This window comes from Canis lupus, chromosome 7, assembly GCF_048164855.1.
Source record: "Canis lupus baileyi chromosome 7, mCanLup2.hap1, whole genome shotgun sequence".
In the NCBI taxonomy this organism is placed as follows: Eukaryota; Metazoa; Chordata; class Mammalia; order Carnivora; family Canidae; genus Canis; species Canis lupus.
This window is the reverse complement of record NC_132844.1, coordinates 69,673,512-69,691,804: the sequence shown is the minus strand read 5'-3', so window position 1 is coordinate 69,691,804 and position 18,293 is coordinate 69,673,512. Positions and strand designations below refer to the sequence as shown.

The window sequence follows — 18,293 nt, the reverse complement described above, 5'->3', positions numbered from 1 at the left end:
CATGCCTTGGGAGTCTATGTGGTTGTGGCCTTTCACTGTTATGACACTAACGATGACCAGGAAAAGTGCCAATGGCCTGGCACTCAGTGGAGTGTGCAACTATTCATCTTGGTGTTGTGAGTTCGAGCCCCGTGTTGAGTGTAGAGATTACTTTTAAAAAAATCTTAAAGATTTTGACTATAAAGATTGTGGTGTGGGACAGGTTTTTTTGTTTTTGTTTTTTGTTTTTGTTTTTTTTTTTAGTATACTTGAGCACTTATAAAAGGAAAATAATAGCTCAGTCTATTAAGTCTCAGCTCAAGTATGGAAGCTTCCATGATAACCCTAAAGGAATTTCTTTTTTTTTTTTTCCTTTTAAATTTATTTATTTATTTATTTATTTATTTATTTATTTATTTATGATAGTCACACACAGAGAGAGAGAGAGAGGCAGAGACACAGGCAGAGGGAGAAGCAGGCTCCATGCACCAGGAGCCCGACGTGGGATTCGATCCCGGATCCTCAGGATCGCGCCCTGGGCCAAAGGCAGGCGCCAAACCATTGTGCCACCCAGGGATCCCACCCTAAAGGAATTTCTTATTTCTTATAGTTCCAGGGCTGATATTACTAAAAATCAAAACCAAAATTTAATTGTGTAGGTTGCTGAATTATAATGGCTATTGAATTAACAGTCTTGCCAAGTTTGTCGTGTGAAAGTTAGGCACTGATCTGGAAAGAATGGGATTCTGAACCTTGAAATTGAGACATCCCAAATGAATTGAGACATCCAAATAAAACTGATAATCTTGAACCCCCAGGTCATACTGAGCCCCCAGAGTTTGCCCTCTCATGTCTGAAAGTGATAGTTTTTCTCTACTTAAAAAACTTGTGACAATCTGACCTGAAGCAGATGCCTTGAAAGAGGATGATAATTCTTCTCCTCAGGATCCACCACAGCCACCCCCTTTTGCCACTAGGCCCATAAATAGTGTAAGCCTTAGCATGCTCCAGAGGTACAGGAACACAATACAACCCAGGAGAAAGTAATTTAGGCTAAAAAGAATTGCAGAACTTTTCTAACATGTGTTGGTAGTAACTGCAGAATATGTGTGGGAATGGGTTCTTAGGTTGGTAAATCAAGGAGGGCAAGATATATAACACTAGATCAGAAAAATTAAAAAAAAACACTATATCAAAAATTTTAAACATTTTTAAATTTATGTAAGTAATCTCTTCACCCATTTTGGGGCTTGAACTCACAACCCTGAGATCAAAAAACAAAAAAAACAAAACAAACAAAAAAAAAAAACCTGCTTTTCCAATGGAGCCAACCAGATGCTCCCACTATATCAAATTTTTTGTATAAATATGCTTACTAGAATTCCAGATGTAGTATGTTAGCTTGTGTAGCTAGAGGTGACTTTAATTTATTTGGTTGGTTGACTGAAACTTGAACTCAATATTCCAGTTTAATGAGGTTTAATTTAATGCAGTCAAGATGCCAGAGCTTTTCTGGTGTGAAGTGAAGGAGGAAATCCAGATGTGCAGGGAGGTTGCCATGTTGGATTGGATTTATCATGTGTGACCTATCCCCTAACTATATTCTATGTGAAGGGGGAAGGCATTGTGAAATATATTTGTGAGGGAAGCACCTCTATCCTTTAAAAGGTCTGTGGTTTCTCTCCCTTGTAGGCCAGTTATGACTGTAGGGAATGCCACTTTCTTTTTTAAGATTTTACTTATTTATTTGAGAGAGAGAGAGAGGGAGAGAAAGAGAGAGAGAAAGAGAACAAGCTAGGAGGAGGGGCTGAGGGAGAGGGAGAAGCAGACTCCCCGCTGAGCAGGGAGCCTGATGTGGGGCTTGATCCCAGGATCCTGGGATCATGACCTGAGCCGAAGGCAGATGCCCAACTGACTGAGCCACCCAGGTGCCCCAGGGATGCCACTTTTAAACTGCACTTCTTTTTTTTTTTTTTTGTATATTTTTAAATTGGAGTTCGATTTGCCGACATATAGCATAACACCCAGTGCTCATCCCGTCCAGTGCCCCCCTCAGTGCCTGTCACTCAGTCACCCCAACCCCCCGCCCACCTCCCCTTCCACTACCCCTTGTTCATTTCCCATAGTTAGGAGTCTCTCATGTTCTCTCACCCTCACTGATATTTCCCACTCATTTTCTCTCCTTTCCCCTTTATTCCCTTTCACTATTTTTTATATTCCCCAAATGAATGAGACCATATGATGTTTGTCTTTCGACTGACTTACTTCACTCAGCATAATACCCTCCAGTTCCATCCACGTCGAAGCAAATGGTGGGTATTTGTCATTTCTAATGGCTGATTAAACTGCACTTCTGATTTTTTTTTTAAAGATTTTATTTATTTATTCATGAGAGACACACACAGAGAAAGAAGCAGAGACACAGGCAGAGGGAGAAGCAGGCTCCATGGAGGCAGCCTGACGTGGGACTTGATCCTGGGTCTCCAGGATCACACTCCAGGCTGAAGGCTGCGCTAAACTGCTAAGCCCCCGGGCTGCCCATGCACGTCTGATTTCAATGAGGATGTTGGTACTGTTCCATTGTAGCAGAGGCCAAATAGAAGCACTTAACTGTCAAACACAGGGTGGGCACCTCAACCGTAAAGGGCATTGGGGATGGTTCAGTAATCAGAATGCCTTGGCCTGTGGAGATCTCTAGTGGTAACTAATTGATCATGGTGTCTTTAGGATGAAATAGATAATCAGCCTACTAGAATTGCTTGATCCATGTAACAGGAAAAACTCTACATCTGGTAGCCAATCACCTAACTTGGGTCACCATAGTAGAGTATGATGCCCTCTCACTCAGTGTCCAGACCCAAACCCAGTCAGTTTGCAGACCCAAAGCACTTTCAAAAAGCCAGGTTCCCTAGAGAAAGGACCTTGCTCCACCGCCAAAAATAAATACCTTAATCTTCCTTCAAGCATTCCCAAAGAAACGCACAACTATTTACTGGAGTGACAGTGCACTGGGGAAAAGGAATTACCTGGGCCTTTCGGGGGCTACTAGACAATGGCTCTGAACTGATGCTAATTCCTTGGGATTCAAAATGCCAGCAAGGCTCACCCCTACCCAGAGTAGGGGTATCTGATGGATAGGTGATAGAATCTCAACTCCCAAGTGTGACTCTCAACAGGCCCATGGCCCATGAACTCACCCTGGGGCTATTTCCCTGGTTCCTGAGAATGTAATTGGAATAGATGTTTGGCCAATGTCAGAATCCCCACATTGGCTCTTACCTATGGGATCATTATGGGGTCGTGATGGTCGGCAGGGATAAGTGGAAGCCTCTGGAACCTCCACTCCCTGCCAAGATAGTAAACCAGAAGCAACACTGCATCTCTGAGGGAAATGAAGACATTGACACTCCCATCAAAGACTTGAAAGAAGCAGAGCTAGTGACTCCTAACCCTTCCCATTTAATTCACCAGTTTGGTCTGTGCAAGTCAAGTGTAATCCTAGAAAAATGACTGTGACTTAATCTGGTGGGATTCCAGCTGCAGGTGCTATTTATATTCGAGATGTAGTCCCTTTACTGGACTTCTGACTCATCTTAGAAGTTGCGTGTGTGGGATCCTGGGTGGCTCAGCAGTTGAGCACCTGCCTTTTGCTCAGGGCATGATCCTGGAATCCTGGGATCGAGTCCCACATCGGGCTCCCCCCAGGAGCCTGCTTCTCCCTCTGCCTGTGTCTCTCAAGAATAAATAAAATATTTTTTAAAAAGTATCTTCTTAAAAGATTGATTTTAACTTGATTGCATTGTAGTCTAAGCATATTGTCTTCTATGATAATGACCTTTGCAATTTGCTAAGACTTACTTTTTCCCCAATACACAGTCAATTTTTGCCATTTTTGTAAGTGTCCCACATGGACTTGACAGGAACGTGAATTCTCTAATATTTGTATGCAAGATTGCTTATCTATGGGGTGCTAATCTACTTCTCACTTTGTCTACCTAATCTAGATAGTTCTCAGATACATGTTAAATCACCCATTGCCATTGGGAATTATAAATCTCTCCTTTTGGTTCTGTTAGTGTTTGCTTCTTATATTTATAAAGAATATGGGGCAGCCCTGGTGGCGCAGCGGTTTGTCGCTGCCTGCAACCTAAGGTGTGATCCTGGAGACCCTGGATCGAGTCCCACGTCAGGCTCTCTGCATGGAGCCTGCTTCTCCCTCTGCCTGTGTCTCTGCCTCTCTCTCTTTGTGTCTCTAAGAATAAATAAATAATCTTTTAAAAAAATAAACTATGTTATTTTGTGCATACAATTAAGAATTTTAAACTCTTCCTTGTGCATTATATCATCTGTGATTATATAGAGATCCTCTTCATTTTTTTAAAAAAACTCATCAGGAAAAAATAAAAAAATAAAAATCATCAGGCATTTTATTTTATTTTATTTCATTTTTATTGAAGTATAGTTGACACACAATGTTACATTAGTTTCAGGTGTATAGTGGTGATCTGGCTAATTTATAGGTTATGCCATGCTCACTTCAAGTGTGGTAACATTTGACATCTGTCATCATATAACACTGTGACAATACCATTGACTATATTCCCTATGCTGTGCCTTTCATTCCTGTGACCTATTCATTCCATAATGAAAGCCTATTTCTCCCATTCCTCTTCACCCACTTTGCCCAGCACCCTGCCCTGCTCCCCTCTGGCAACTGTCAGTTTGTCCTCTGTACTTATGTGTCTGTTTCAGCTTTTTGTTTGTTTATTCATCTGTTTTATTTTTTAGATTCCACATATGAGTGAATCATATATTATTTGTCTTTCTCTGACTTATTTCACTTAGTATACTACCCTCTAGGTCCACCCATGTTGTTGCAAATGGCAAGATGTCATTCTTTTTCATAGCTGAGTAATATTCCACTGTGCATATATACTACTTCTTTACCCATTCATCTCTCAATGGACACTTGGGCTCCTTCCATATCTTGGCTCTTATAAATTAAGCTGCAATAAACATGGTGGGGGGTCTATATGTCTTTTCAATTTAGCATTTTCATATTCCTTTTTTAAAGATTTCTTTATTTATTTGAGAGAGAGAAAGTGCACAAGGTGGGGAAGGACAGAGGGGGAGAGAGTCTTAAGGAGACTCCACACTGAGCATGGAGCCCAATTCGGGGCTCAGCCCCCCGTCCTGAGATCATGACCTAAGCTGAAACCAAAAGTCAGATGCTTAACTGACTATGCCACCCAGGAGCCCCTAGGGTTTTCATTTTCTTTGAGTAAATACACAATAGTAGAATTACTCGGTCATATGATATTTCTATTTTTTAATTTTTTGAAGAACTTCCATACTCTTATCCACACACAGCATCTGCACTAATTTACATTCCTATCAACAGTTCAGGAGGATTCCTTTTTCTCCAGATCCTTGCCAACACTTGTTTTTCGTCTTTTTGATTCTAGCCACACCGACAGGTGTGAAGTAATATCTCATTTTGGTTTGGATCTGCATTTCCCTGATGATGAGTGATGTGGAGCATCTTTTCATGTATCTGTTGGGCAGCCATATGTATTATTTGTGGGTTTTTTGGGGTTGAGTTTTATAAGCTCTTTTTAAAAAGATTTTATTTATTTGACAGAGAGAGATCGAGAGAGCACAAACAGGGGGAGCAGGCTCCCTGCTGAGCAGAAGCCTGATGTGGGGGCTTGATCCCAGAAGCTGGGATCTTGACTTGAGCTAAAAGCAAACTGACTGAGCGACCCAGGCTCAGTTCTTTATGTATTTTGGATATTAACCCCTTACTGGATATATCATTTGCAAAAATCTTCCCCTATTCAGTAGGTTGATTTTTCATTTTGTTGATGGTGATCCTCTTCATTTCTTTTTTTTTTTAAGATTTCATTTATTTATTCATGAGAGACACACAGAGAGAGGCAGAGACATAGGCAGAAAGAGAAGCAGGCTCCCTTCAGGGAGCCCACTGTGGGACTCGATCTCAGGACCTCAGGATCATGCCCTGAGCTGAAGACAGACGCTCAACCACTGAGCCATTCAGGTGTCCCCGATCCTCTCTCTATGTTAGTTTTTTGTCTGCTATGTCTTTTTAATTTTTTTTATTTTTTGAGAGAGAGAGAGAGAGAGCATGCAGCAGTGGCAAAAGGGGCAGAAGGAAAGGGAGAGAATCTTAAGCAGACTCCACACTGAGCCCAATACAGGACTTGCTTCCAGGACCCTGAGATCATGACCTGAGCCAAAATCAATAGATGCTTAACCAACTGAGCTACACAGGCACCCTGTCTGATATGTTTTTTTTTTGCATCTATCTATTTTAAACTTTTCTGTACCTCTTTGTTTTATATATGCTCTAGTAAATAGCATATGGCTTCATATTTAAAATTCTTCCAACCCAACAATCCTTGGAAAGATAGGAAGATAATATCTATTCTGATTAGTGATATATTTGGACCTATTACTATCATCTTGTGCTTTGTGACTTTCTTATGATGCTTCTTCCTTCTTTCCTGCTTGCATTTGGGATGATTGTGTTTTCTTTTTTCCTTTATTTCCTTTCTAGAGGTTTGAAAGTTATACTCCTGTTTTTATTCTTTTGGTAAATATCTTTAATATTTTGGGGCACCTGGCTGGTTCAGTTGGTAGAGCATGCAACTCTTGATCTTGGTGTTGTAAGCTGGAGCTCCATGTTGGGGGTAGAGATTACTTTAAAAAAATAAAATAGGGGTGCCTGGATGGCTCAGTCAGTTAGGCATCCAGCTCTTGATTTCGGCTCAGGTCATGATCTCAGGGTCATGAGATCAAGCCCTATGCTGGCCTCCGCACGGAGCATGGAGCTTAAGATGCTGACTCTCCCTTTCCCTCTGCCCCTCCTCACACTCACACTCTCTCTAAAAAAATAAATAAAATCTTTAGTATTTTAACATGCATACCTGCCAGTTTAAATTTACTTAACTTCTGTACCTTCTTTCAGAAAAATAAAGGGCCTCTGAGTGCTACTACACTGACCATCTCCCTTCCATCTGATGTGTTACTGTATCTAGTACACAGTTGTAACTTATTTTATATACCCCATATTTATGCTATTATTATTGCTTTATATAATCTAAACATGTTTACATGTACTCAAGTCTTTATTTGTAAATTTTTCTCCCTTGCATCTCAATGTCCCGTTTTTCCTTCATCCTGAAATACAGCCCTTAGGAATCTTCCACTCTGAGTTTTTCTTTGAAGGAAGATGACCTTATTTCACCCTCACTTAAAAAAATTAACTTGGGCAGCCCCGGTGGTGCAGCGGTTTAGTGCCGCCTGCAGCCCAGGGCGTGGTCCTGGAGACCTGGGATCGAGTCCCATGTCAGGCTCTTTGCATGGTGTCTGCTTCTCTCTCTGCCTCTCTCTCTCTCTGTCTCTCTCTCTGTCTCTATTAATAAATAAATAAAGTCTTTAAAAAACATTTAAAAAATTAACTTACTTTACATTTTTAACATCCAGAATTTTAGATGTCTTGATATTTCAGTCTTAAATATTTGTGCCTACATTTTGAAAAGAACTCTTACTCACATAGGCCAAATTAATACAAACACATCTAACAACAGGAACAGTAGTAATTCCTTAATATCATCAAATGTCCATTTCATATTCAGATTTCCCCAATGGTGTCAGATTATCAGATTCAGATTTATCAGATAATTCAGATTATCCCCATGGTGTCTGTTTTTCCAAACTAGATCCAATCTAGAACGACATCCTGCATCAGTTTATTTATTGTGTCCCTTAAGCCTCTTTTAATTTCAAACTCTTTTTTTGTGACACTGATTCGGTGGAATAGGCTGGTTGTCCTATGAAATATCCTCGCTTCTGGGTCTGATTGTTTCCTTATGGTGGTGTTTAGCCTGTTCCTCTTTCCTCTATATTTCCTTATAACTGTAATTTAGGGTCCAAAGGCTTGATTAGATTGATTGATTGATTGATTGATTGATTGATTGATTCATGAGAGACACAGAGACATAGGCTGAGGGAGAAGCAGGCTCCACTCAGGGAGCCCGATGTGGGACTCGATCCCAGGACTCCAGGATCACTCCCCGAGCCGAAGGCAGATGCCCAACCGCTGAGCCACCCAGGTGTTCCAGGCTTGATTAGATTTAAAGCAAACATTCTTGGCTACCTCACATCACAGGTGATGCAGTATTCACAATACTATGTTACTGATCCAGCTGTTAGATAATAAACATTCTTGCACAAAGTTCTATGCTAAGATTGTGCCCCTTGCTAATTGGGGCTTTGGGGGCTTTTTTTAGATAGGACTTCTGGGGACACCTGTGTGGCTCAGCAGTTGAGTGCCTGCCTTTGGCTCAGGACATTATCCTAGAGTCCCAGGATCAAGTCCCACATTGGGCTCCCTGCATGGAGCCTGCTTCTCCCTTGGCCTATGTCTATCTCTGTGTCTCTCATGAATAAATAAATAAAATCTTCAGATAGCACTTCTGTGTGATAGATTCCAGGGAAGTTCCGATAAACAAAAGACTGGGAAGTGTTGGAAAATGCATGCTGAAGATGGAAGGACATATATATTTAACTGCTAACTAGCACACAGTATGGTAGGACCATCTAGCTTATGCCTCTGAACATGTAGACTTTCGCTAGGATATAAAGTTAAAATGTCACTGTTGGTTCACAGCATTAGGAGTTTCCTGGTATAATCTGAAACTAGTCCCCATCTACAGGGGGAGGGAGAGACAGAATAAAGAGGTGGGGCACCTCAGATTGGTAGGTGGCAGTTTTAATAAGCAAGGGAAATTACTTATGGGCTTGTCTTGGGCAGTGAATAGATCCCCAGCACCCACCCACCAAATCTTATAAGTTTATATAGAGGCTTTAACTTGTTTCAGTCATGTATCCCATCTAGGTGGTCTCAATAACATATTTCTTTCTCAAGGCTTCGTATTTGAAAAAGGCTCCCACCATGAGAATGGAAGGGAGAATGTACATTCCAAGGAGAGGGGAGTGTGTGATGAGCCTTGGGTTCAGCTCAAGGGTCAAATGGCCATTACATCCTCTTGACCAACTTCTCCATCAGCAGCATCAATGGGCAGAAGGAAACTGCATCTTTGACTCTACCACTTGATACCAAATTACTTTCCAGTTAGCCAATTTATGCCTCCACCAATGCCAATACTTGGTATTTTCAGACTTTTCTTTTTTACTTTTGACAATATGACTAGATGAAATAATAGCTCATTATGTTTTTTAATAGATTTTATTTATTTATTCATTAGAGAGAGAGAGAGAGAGAGAGAGGCAGAGACACAGGCAGAGGGAGAAGCAGGTTCCATGCAGGGAGCCTGACGTGGGACTCAATCCTGGGTCTCCAGGATCACGCCCTGGGCTGAAGGCGGCACTAAACCGCTGAGCCACCCAGGCTGCCCTCATTGTGGTTTTTGGAAAGTTATTACATACATCAAGAGATTTCACCCCTGAATACTTGAGTATTCATCTTTTGAAAATAAGGACATTTCCTACTTACCCACAATATCATTCTAACAAAAGAATAATTCCCCATACAATCTAAATTTGTCTATATTCATATTTCTCCAATTATCTGAAAAATCAGTAAGGATTTAGGTTCAAGGTTCAAGGCACTTTTATCCTCAAATAATGGATTAGCTAGGTGTGACGGTCCAAGGTATCAGGTATTTCCTCTAAGAACTAGGAAGACAATAATCCTCTGTCTTGGGGTTTCTATAGTTGCTGTTGAGAAATTTATTATTGGTCCTGGCATCACTGTATTATGGAAAACATGTTTTCTTTCTGGTTTCTTTTCAAAGGTTTCCCCATCTTTGAGTTCTTCAGTTTCTCTCTGGTGTATCTGGATGAATATTTAGTAGTGTATCTTGGAATTAATTTCCTGAGACTGAGAATTCTTGTCCAAAATCAGTTCTGGAAGATGATCAACCATGATCTCATCACCTCATTATTGGTGAAAGATTATGCCTGGCACACTTTAGGTGCTTAGTTGTTGAATAAATTGGTAAATAAATGAGCATTTTCTCCATTCCCTGTCATTCTTTTGAGTCTCTGGTGCTCAGATTTTTTTACAGATATTTGTTCAAACATCTCACTCTACCCACTATACCTTTTCCTCTATTATTTTTCTTGCTACATTTTATTTTTTTAACTCACCATTTTTATTTATTTATTTATTTATTTATTTATTTATTTATTTATTTAAGCTCTACATCCAACTTGGGACTTGAACTCATGACCCCGAGATAAAGAGTTGTACCCTCTACCCACTAAATCAGCAGGCATCCCTTTTTCTGTGCTACATTTTAGATAATTTTGTCAGATCTATCTTCTAGTGCTCAATTCTAAGCTCAGCTACTTTTTTTTCTTTAAAGATTTATTTATTCCAGAGAAAGAATGTGTGTGAGAAGGGGGAGGGGCAAAGAGAGAGGCAGAGAGAATCTCAAGCTGACTCCATGCTGAGCACAGAGCCCAATACTGGGCTCGATCTCACCACCCTGAGATCATGACCTGAGACGAAACCAAGAGTCGGATGCTTAACTGACTGAGCCACCCAGGCTCCCTTAACCTCAGCTACTTGTAATCATTTGCTTAATTCATCCATTGAGTTTATAATAATCATTTGTAATCATTGATACCGGACCTTTTTTTTATAACATTCTGTTATTTCTCATGCTTTTGATTCTTTGTTTTATGATGTCAATAACTTTTAACATACTTATAGCTTGAAGCTTATACTAATTCCATTGTCTGAAGTGATCCAGGGTCTAATCCTGCTCTTTGTTAGGTAGGTAAATTTTCATTCATGGTGGATTATTTCCTTGTGGGTTTTCCAGTTTTGGATTGTGAACTCATGTTGATGGCCTTCAGGAGTGACCTTCATAGGCTATAGTGAAGATTAAATCATTAAATCAATGAACTCAGATATGTCTCAAGTTCAGGTGGAAATTAAATCACATCGAAAAGAGTATACAGAAGGGCAAGAACTGTCCACCAGGTCATGCTATATATAAAAGCAATGCAGGGCAGTCCGGTGGCTCAGCAGTTTAGTGCTGCCTTCAGCCCAAGTTGTGATCTTGGAGACCTGGGATCGGGTCCCATGTCGGGCTCCCTGCATGGAGCCTGCTTCTCCCTCTGTCTATGTCTCTGCCTCTCTCTCTCTCTGTGCCTCTCATGAATAAACAAATAAAATCTTAAAAAAAAAAAAAAACAAGGCAAAACCCCCACAAGATTGACATGCTTAAACCATCAAACTCTGGCCAGACTCACACTAGGGAATACTACAAACACTGTCTCTCATGTGACAGGCACTTTATTCATATCTTTAACCTTCATATCAACTGCAAGGAAGGTGAAATTCCCATTCGACAGAACAGAAACTGCCAAAGAATCATTAATTTATAGCTAATTGGTGGACTCCAATTAAAACTCAGGTCGAATGATTGTAAAGATCATGCTTTCTCAAATTGACCCCATTGTTCCTCAGAACTATTACTGGAGGGTGAATGGGTGACGGGCACTGAGGTGAGCACTGGGTGTTATTCTGTAAGTTGGCAAATTGAACACCAATAAAAAATAAATTTATTAAAAAAAGAACTATTACTGGAAAAAAACACCATCATTTGGACTACATACATATTTTTTCTAAGTTCCAATTTTAATTGAGGCCAGTTAACCCCATGGATCATAAAAACATGTTGAGTAAGTAGTGAAAAAGGAAAACGAATGCATTAAAGCTACAAAAGAGTTGCATTTTAAGTAAAGAAACTTTCATTCCTCATTTCCTTTCATTTTTCCAATTTGAGATTTTGCTTATGTACGAAAAAGGCAATTAACAAGAAGCTTACTTATGAGAAACCCCCGGAGCTCCCAGAAGCTAATAAAAATGTATCTGAGCATTCTGAGTACAACAAAGCAAGCCAGTGTAAATTTGATCTAATAAGGAGTTTGCAAATATACCTTCAACCTAAGCAATTTTACATCAGTAAACCAGGACAAGTTAAAGCCAATTGGTGGCAATACTTTTCAGCTGTCAATCCTTTGTTTCCAGGTCCAGAGAGGCCACTGCAATGTGCCCGCTCCAAATGTAGGTTGGAGCACCCCCACCCCCCTTGCCTGTCCAGCTCTTCCAAGAATCATCATCCAGGGATCACTGAGGTAATCGGGAATCGCCAACTGTCTTAAATATTATCAGCATAAATTGCACCTAGTATATGGAGTTAGAGGGTCTGATTTTAATCAGGTTGATTCAATTTGTGACTTACTTAAAATGCTGGTCTGGGTTTCTTGATTTAATCAACTTTCAACAAAAGTTAGTGCTTATCATTTGATAGAAATTTTATACATGATCTTCACCCCTCAGATCTGGCTCTAGGTTACATTTTACTATGGGGACTTTAAAATGATATTAATACCATTGAATAATTAACTAATTAAAATTAATCATTAACTTTGCAAATGTATCCAAAGAAATATAGAAAGACGATTCTGCTAATAAATTTAGGAAAAATAGAGGATGTAAATAATTGTGGAGTCACTGGGAGGTAAACTCTGTCCAGTTAATTGGTCAGTTTTGTATTTTGACCATGAGTTTATTTTTGTTAGACTCTGTGAAGAGACGACCATTACTGACGTTATTAAAGTATTTTATTTTCCTAAAAGAGCCACATCATATAATCTGGATTCTTTCTTCTATCTGTTTGACTTTAACCAAACCGATTAAGTGATTTTAATGCTATGAAGCAAAACAAATAAAATATTGTTAAAATGTAAAATATTGTTAAAATTGTTAAAATTTGTAATCATCTCAACGTGAAAAATCACCTTGCCTTCCTATTTAGAGCCCCTTAAATATAAGCTTTCTTCCTCTTTCAGTTTCCACAGGCTACAGAGTAAATTATTTCTTTTTTTTTTAAATTTTTATTTATTTATGATAGTCACACACACAGAGAGAGAGAGAGAGAGAGATAGGCAGAGACACAGGCAGAGGGAGAAGCAGGCTCCATGCACCGGGAGCCTGACGTGGGATTCGATCCCGGGTCTCCAGGATCGTGCCCTGGGCCAAAGGCAGGCGCCAAACCACTGAGCCACCCAGGGATCCCTAGAGTAAATTATTTCCACTGAAAATGTTCTATCCACATCTGCTTTAAGAAAGCCATTGCTGAAAAAAAAAAAAAAAAGAAAGCCACTGCTGGGGTGCCTGGGTGGCTCAGTTGGTTGAGCGCTGGATTCTTGGTTTTGGCTCAGGTCGTGATCGCAGGCTCATGGGATCAAGCCCCACAGTGGGCTCTGCGCTCAGTGCTGAGGTTGCTTGAGACTCTCCCTCTGCCCCCCCTGCCCTGTGCTCTCTAACTAAAATAAACAATAAATCATAAAAAAGAAAGCAAGTCGGCCACTGCAAGCTGCATGCTGGCGTTCATCCCAGCTGCTTGCACTCCCGCACAGGCTGGGATGAAGGTTCCCAGGCCTGTCTCTGCACGGGTCTGGGCAGGGCTTCTCTGTGCTCTGAACCCAGGTGAGAGTCGGCACATGTGCCAATAGCACAAAGCACCACAGGTGCCTCTCCAGAGGGCGGTATTCTCTATGTATCCACAAAAGTTGCCCAAGGAGCCCAGCTCCCCAGCTCTTGGCCAGTGTTTCGTATTTCCCACCTTTCTAACTTTGGTCTCTCTGACTGGGGTAAAGAGGTTATCTCATTGCCATGAATTTTTCATCTCATTTTTTTTTTTTTTGACAGATCCTGCCTCATGTTTATTTGTACAAATAGTGCAGGAGGACACCAGCCCCATGCAGATAGAAGCCCATGGGTCACACCCGGCCTTCTGTCCTCACACTGGCAGACTGGAGCCTCTGCACTGGAGCCTTTGTGCAAAGGGGCCTGGGCACCTTTGGGAGCCTGAGCCGCAGCAGGAGCTGCAGCTGGAGTCACAGCTGTAGTCTGAGTCTTGTTTGAGCCTTGGTCTTGGACTTCGGACTCCAGAGCCCTGAGACCCTCAATGCGGCAACGAGCAGATTTCCCAAGCTTGGGGTGAGCGATGCAGGCAAGTTGAGCTTGCGGCTGCCGCCCTTTGGGATCTTGGGCTTGACCTCCTTGGGGACTCCTGGCCTTGGTGTTGTTGGCCTGCGTCTTCTTCAAATCTTTCTTGTTGTGCTTCTGGGAAAAGTGCATGTTCCTTAGGAACATAGGATCTGCCCTCTTAAGAGAATCATATCTTCTTTTTTTAAAGATTTTAGTTATTCAGAAAGACACACAGAGAGAGGCAGAGACATAGGCAGAGGGAGACGCAGGCTCCATGCAGGGAGCCTGATGCGAGACTCAATCCCAGGTCTCCAGGATCACGCCCCGGGCCAAAGGCAGAAGCTCAACCACTGAGCCACCCAGGCATCCCTCATATCTTTTTTTTTAAAGATTTATTTCTTTATTATTTGAGAGAGAAAGAGAGAGAGAAGGAGCAGTAGAGAGAGAATCTCAAGCTGACTCCATACTGAGTGCAGAGCCCCACATGGGGCTTGATATCACGACTCTGAAATCATGACCTGAGTGAAAACCAAGAGTTGGACACTTAATTGACTGAGCCACCCAGGCACCCCAAGATTCATGTCTTTGTGACTAGGTTTCTCGATGCCATTTCTGTGCCATCTTTGTGACTGGTTATCCACGGTGTTGGTTGCATTTGGCCATGCCTGAACCCGAGCCCGAGGCTCCCAACATGCCTTCCATTTCATTTACTGCATTTATTATTTGTAGAAGTCCAGTTTGGTTCTTTTAAAGATGTACCCGTGTCACTTTTTCTACCTTCCTATTCCCTGTAGATATATTCAACCTATTTCTTTACAACAATAAATTTTTTTTAAAAGATTTTATTTATTTATTCATGAAAGACACAGAGACAGAGGCAGAGACAGAGGCAGAGGGAGAAGCAGGCTCCACACAGGGAGCCCGATGTGGGACTCGATCCCGGACCCCGGGATCACACCCTGAGCCAAAGGCAGACGCTCAACCTAAAACTAATATTACACTGTAGGTTAACTAACTAGAATTTAAATAAAAGAATTGCCATTTGAAAATTGAAAAATTAAAAAAAGGCAGACACTCAACCGCTGAGCCACTCAGGCATCCCCAACAATAAACTTATTTTATCATGTGTATCATATAGTTCCATTATCTAAAGTCTTTACATGGGGCTGCCCCTAGGCCTTAGGGCATCTTTCTACAAATTAGAAAAAGTGGCCCTTCTTCAACCACATGTTTTTGAAAAGTTAGAAGATTACCACGAAACCTGACCAGCTCCACCAGGGAGAAAATTTCAACTTGCTGGTGGCACACACATGCACACACAGTGTCGTGCACTCACACAATGCCTGGCCACTGGGGCACACTGCTCCTGATGCCACACACTCCCTCCGTGCCACCCCACCCCTAGGTGTCAGATGTGGAGTCTAGCAGCCGGGCAGATGTGGAACCGGGCTTCTAGGGCAGCAGGCTGGAGCCTGATTTCCGTGTTTCCCGAGTTATCTTTGACTATATGTTGGTTATTATATTTGAAAAATTATTTGTAGGAGTAATTTGGGATGAAGGTAATTTCCTCCACAGAGAATTTGTGTTTGCTGCTTCCAAAAGCCTGGGGGCACTGCCAGCGCTGAGATATTCAGAGTCAAGGCCGCGGATACCCTGGGTAACCCAGGCAAATGGAAGCAGGCTGTTCATTCTGGCCGGTTGGTCCACTTCTGGTTTACACTTAACCTGGCTTACTGGGGGCAATGGGGTCTCCCATTAGACTTTTCCCCGCCCCCGCAGGGCTGTGGTGGAGACACATTCATCTCAAGAGGCCATCAGAAAGAGAGCTCAACCCTCCACGGTGGGCAGAGGTCCTCAGGAAGAGAGCAACCTCTGAGCTCCTCCCTCCTTGATCCCTGTGCCCTGTGCCTTCCAGCTTGTCAGCTCCTTACAGATGCAATTTTGGACATTTTATCCAGCCTATTTAGTTGTTTCAGCAGGAGGGTTGCTGGAGAGAGTTATCCTCTTATTACTAGAGAGTCCCGTTGTTTTAATTTGCAGTCCTTTGATTAGCGGTGAATCCCAGCCTCTCTGGTCGCAGTTCCAATTTCCTTTCCTGCGAAATGCCTGCTCACCCCCTGTGCCTCTTTGCTCCCGGTTTCCTGCCTTTCTCTCATTGATGTGAAGGTGTTCCTTAAAAACTCTAGATGTTAATTCTGTGTTAATTGTATATAACATTTTCTCCTGGCATGTTATCCAGCCAGTCAGTGCCTTTCTGGTGGCCTCTGCTGAACAGAAATCCTTGATTTTGATGTGGGCAGATTCAGCATATTCTCCTCTCTAAGGTCTGTGATGTGTCACTATCACCCTTCATGGGACACCTGGGTGGCTGAGTCAGTTAAGCATCCCACTCTTATTTCAGCTCAGGTCATGATCTCAGGGGCCTGGGATCCTGCCCTCCAGCAGGGCTCCATGCTCAGTGAGGAGTCTGCTTGAGATTCTCCCTCTCTCCCTGCCACTCCCACTCCTGCCTTTTCTCTCTCTCAAATAAAGAAATAAATCTTTTAATAAATCCCCCTTCATGATTCAAAACCAGGTCTTCCAGCGTCATTTGACCCGCATAAGTAGAGGGGCCCTGACCTCCCTCTGTTGTTCACTAAGCCTGTATTTGCACCGAGTCTCCAGTGTTGGTGACCTTGCCACATCACTGCCTCATTTGTTAGCGTCCAATAAAAACCAAAGTCCCTGCCACATGTGGCTGTGAGGTCTACCCACCCCCATCCTGTGCTCCGCAAGCTGAGTCTGAGACCCAGAGGGAGAACACAGCTCTATTATTTTTCATCTTGAGTCAGCCCACCATCCAGGCTGCTAAGTTATATTTGGACCTCGATTCTCTCATCCAGTGCTTCGGCTGTCCCAGTTTTTTGGCCACCTGAAACTTTGGTAAATATGTCATCCGTTCCTCCACCCAAGTCACAGGTAAGAAGGAGCAAGGAGAGAGGATGAAGGCCAGAACCTTGGCCCACGTCCCTGGAGTCCTTTTGGGCAGGTATCGATTAATTAATGATAACATTCCCCCTGAGTTCTCCAGGCGCAACTGAGTGCCGATCCTGCGCTAGTGCTGGGGAGGAGGCGGCGGGGCAAACAAGTCCCCCACCCTTGCAGGGCTCACACACTGGCGGAGGAGGCAGAGGCATGCCATCTATAAATGATCACTTCCACTCATTCTGTGATTTCATTTTTACAGAGAACCCGCTCACGGAGGATCTCTTTTGTGCTCTGTTTGGGATGGGCAGGCACCTGGGAGCAAGTGGACTTAGCCACAAAGCAGCCCACGTGTCCCAAGTTACCTTGCAGGGCTTTTGGGGAGTCAGCCCCGCACTTTGCTGAAGTTCCTGCGTGGCCGGGACTGGGCACCTGCTGCCAGCGGGACAGACCTGGCCCAAGGGCTTCCTGGCGGGTGCGCACCCTCCCCCTCATAACTGCTAATTCTTTGTTCATCATTCACTGCCAGTCTCACCTGCAGTGCCTCCTGAAAGGTCTGGGAGGCACGTTCTCCTGCGGTGCTGGGGTGTGATTCATCAGGACCCGGAGATTCCAGAGGGGCCTGCAGTCCGCTCTGTTTATCTGGGGAGATGTTTATCCTCCTGCCCAGCAATTCAGGGGGCTTGGTAAAGCCCTCTTCTGGGTCCAGGGTACCTCCTCCACTGGCCAGAGGCAGTGATGCTGGGCTTCTCCAAGTGTGATGGGCATGGGTGGGGGGGCCATTGGGGGTCCTGTCCCATTAATGGATGAAGAAATGCATTTAGGGCAGCCCGGGTGGTGCAGCGGTTTAGTGCCGCCTGCATCCCAGGGTGTGATCCTGGAGACCCGGGATGGAGTCCCATGTCAGGCTCCCTGCGTGGAGCCTGCTTCTCCCTCTGCCTGTGTCTCTGCCTCTCTCTCTGTCTCTCTGTGTCGCTCATGAATAAATAAATAAAATCTAAAAAAAAAAAATGCATTTAGCAGGCCGTGACCAGCATTTTTCTTTACTTTTTTTTTTTTTTTTTAAATTTTATTTATTCATGAGAGACACAGAGAGAGGCAGAGACACAGGCAGAGGGAGAAGCAGGCTCCCTGCGGGGAGCCCGATGCAGGACTGATTCCCCCAATCCTGGGATCGCCCCTCTAGCTAGAGGCAGCTGCTCAGCCACTGAGCCACCCAGGCGTTCCTAGCATTTCCTTTTAAATAAAACAGAACGAAGAGAAGGTATCAGCGAGCCCTGCAGGTGGTAAGGGT

At 42.9% G+C, this 18,293-nt stretch overlaps 1 long non-coding RNA gene across 1 annotated transcript; it reads left to right on the top strand.

Annotated features, from left to right (window-relative positions):
• LOC140637212 (uncharacterized) lies at positions 1 to 17,747 on the top strand. Its single transcript, XR_012034458.1, has 3 exons — positions 1 to 116; positions 12,068 to 12,174; positions 13,754 to 17,747. It is a non-coding gene; the product is annotated as an uncharacterized lncRNA (long non-coding RNA).
• The last annotated feature ends 546 nt before the right edge of the window (positions 17,748 to 18,293 follow it).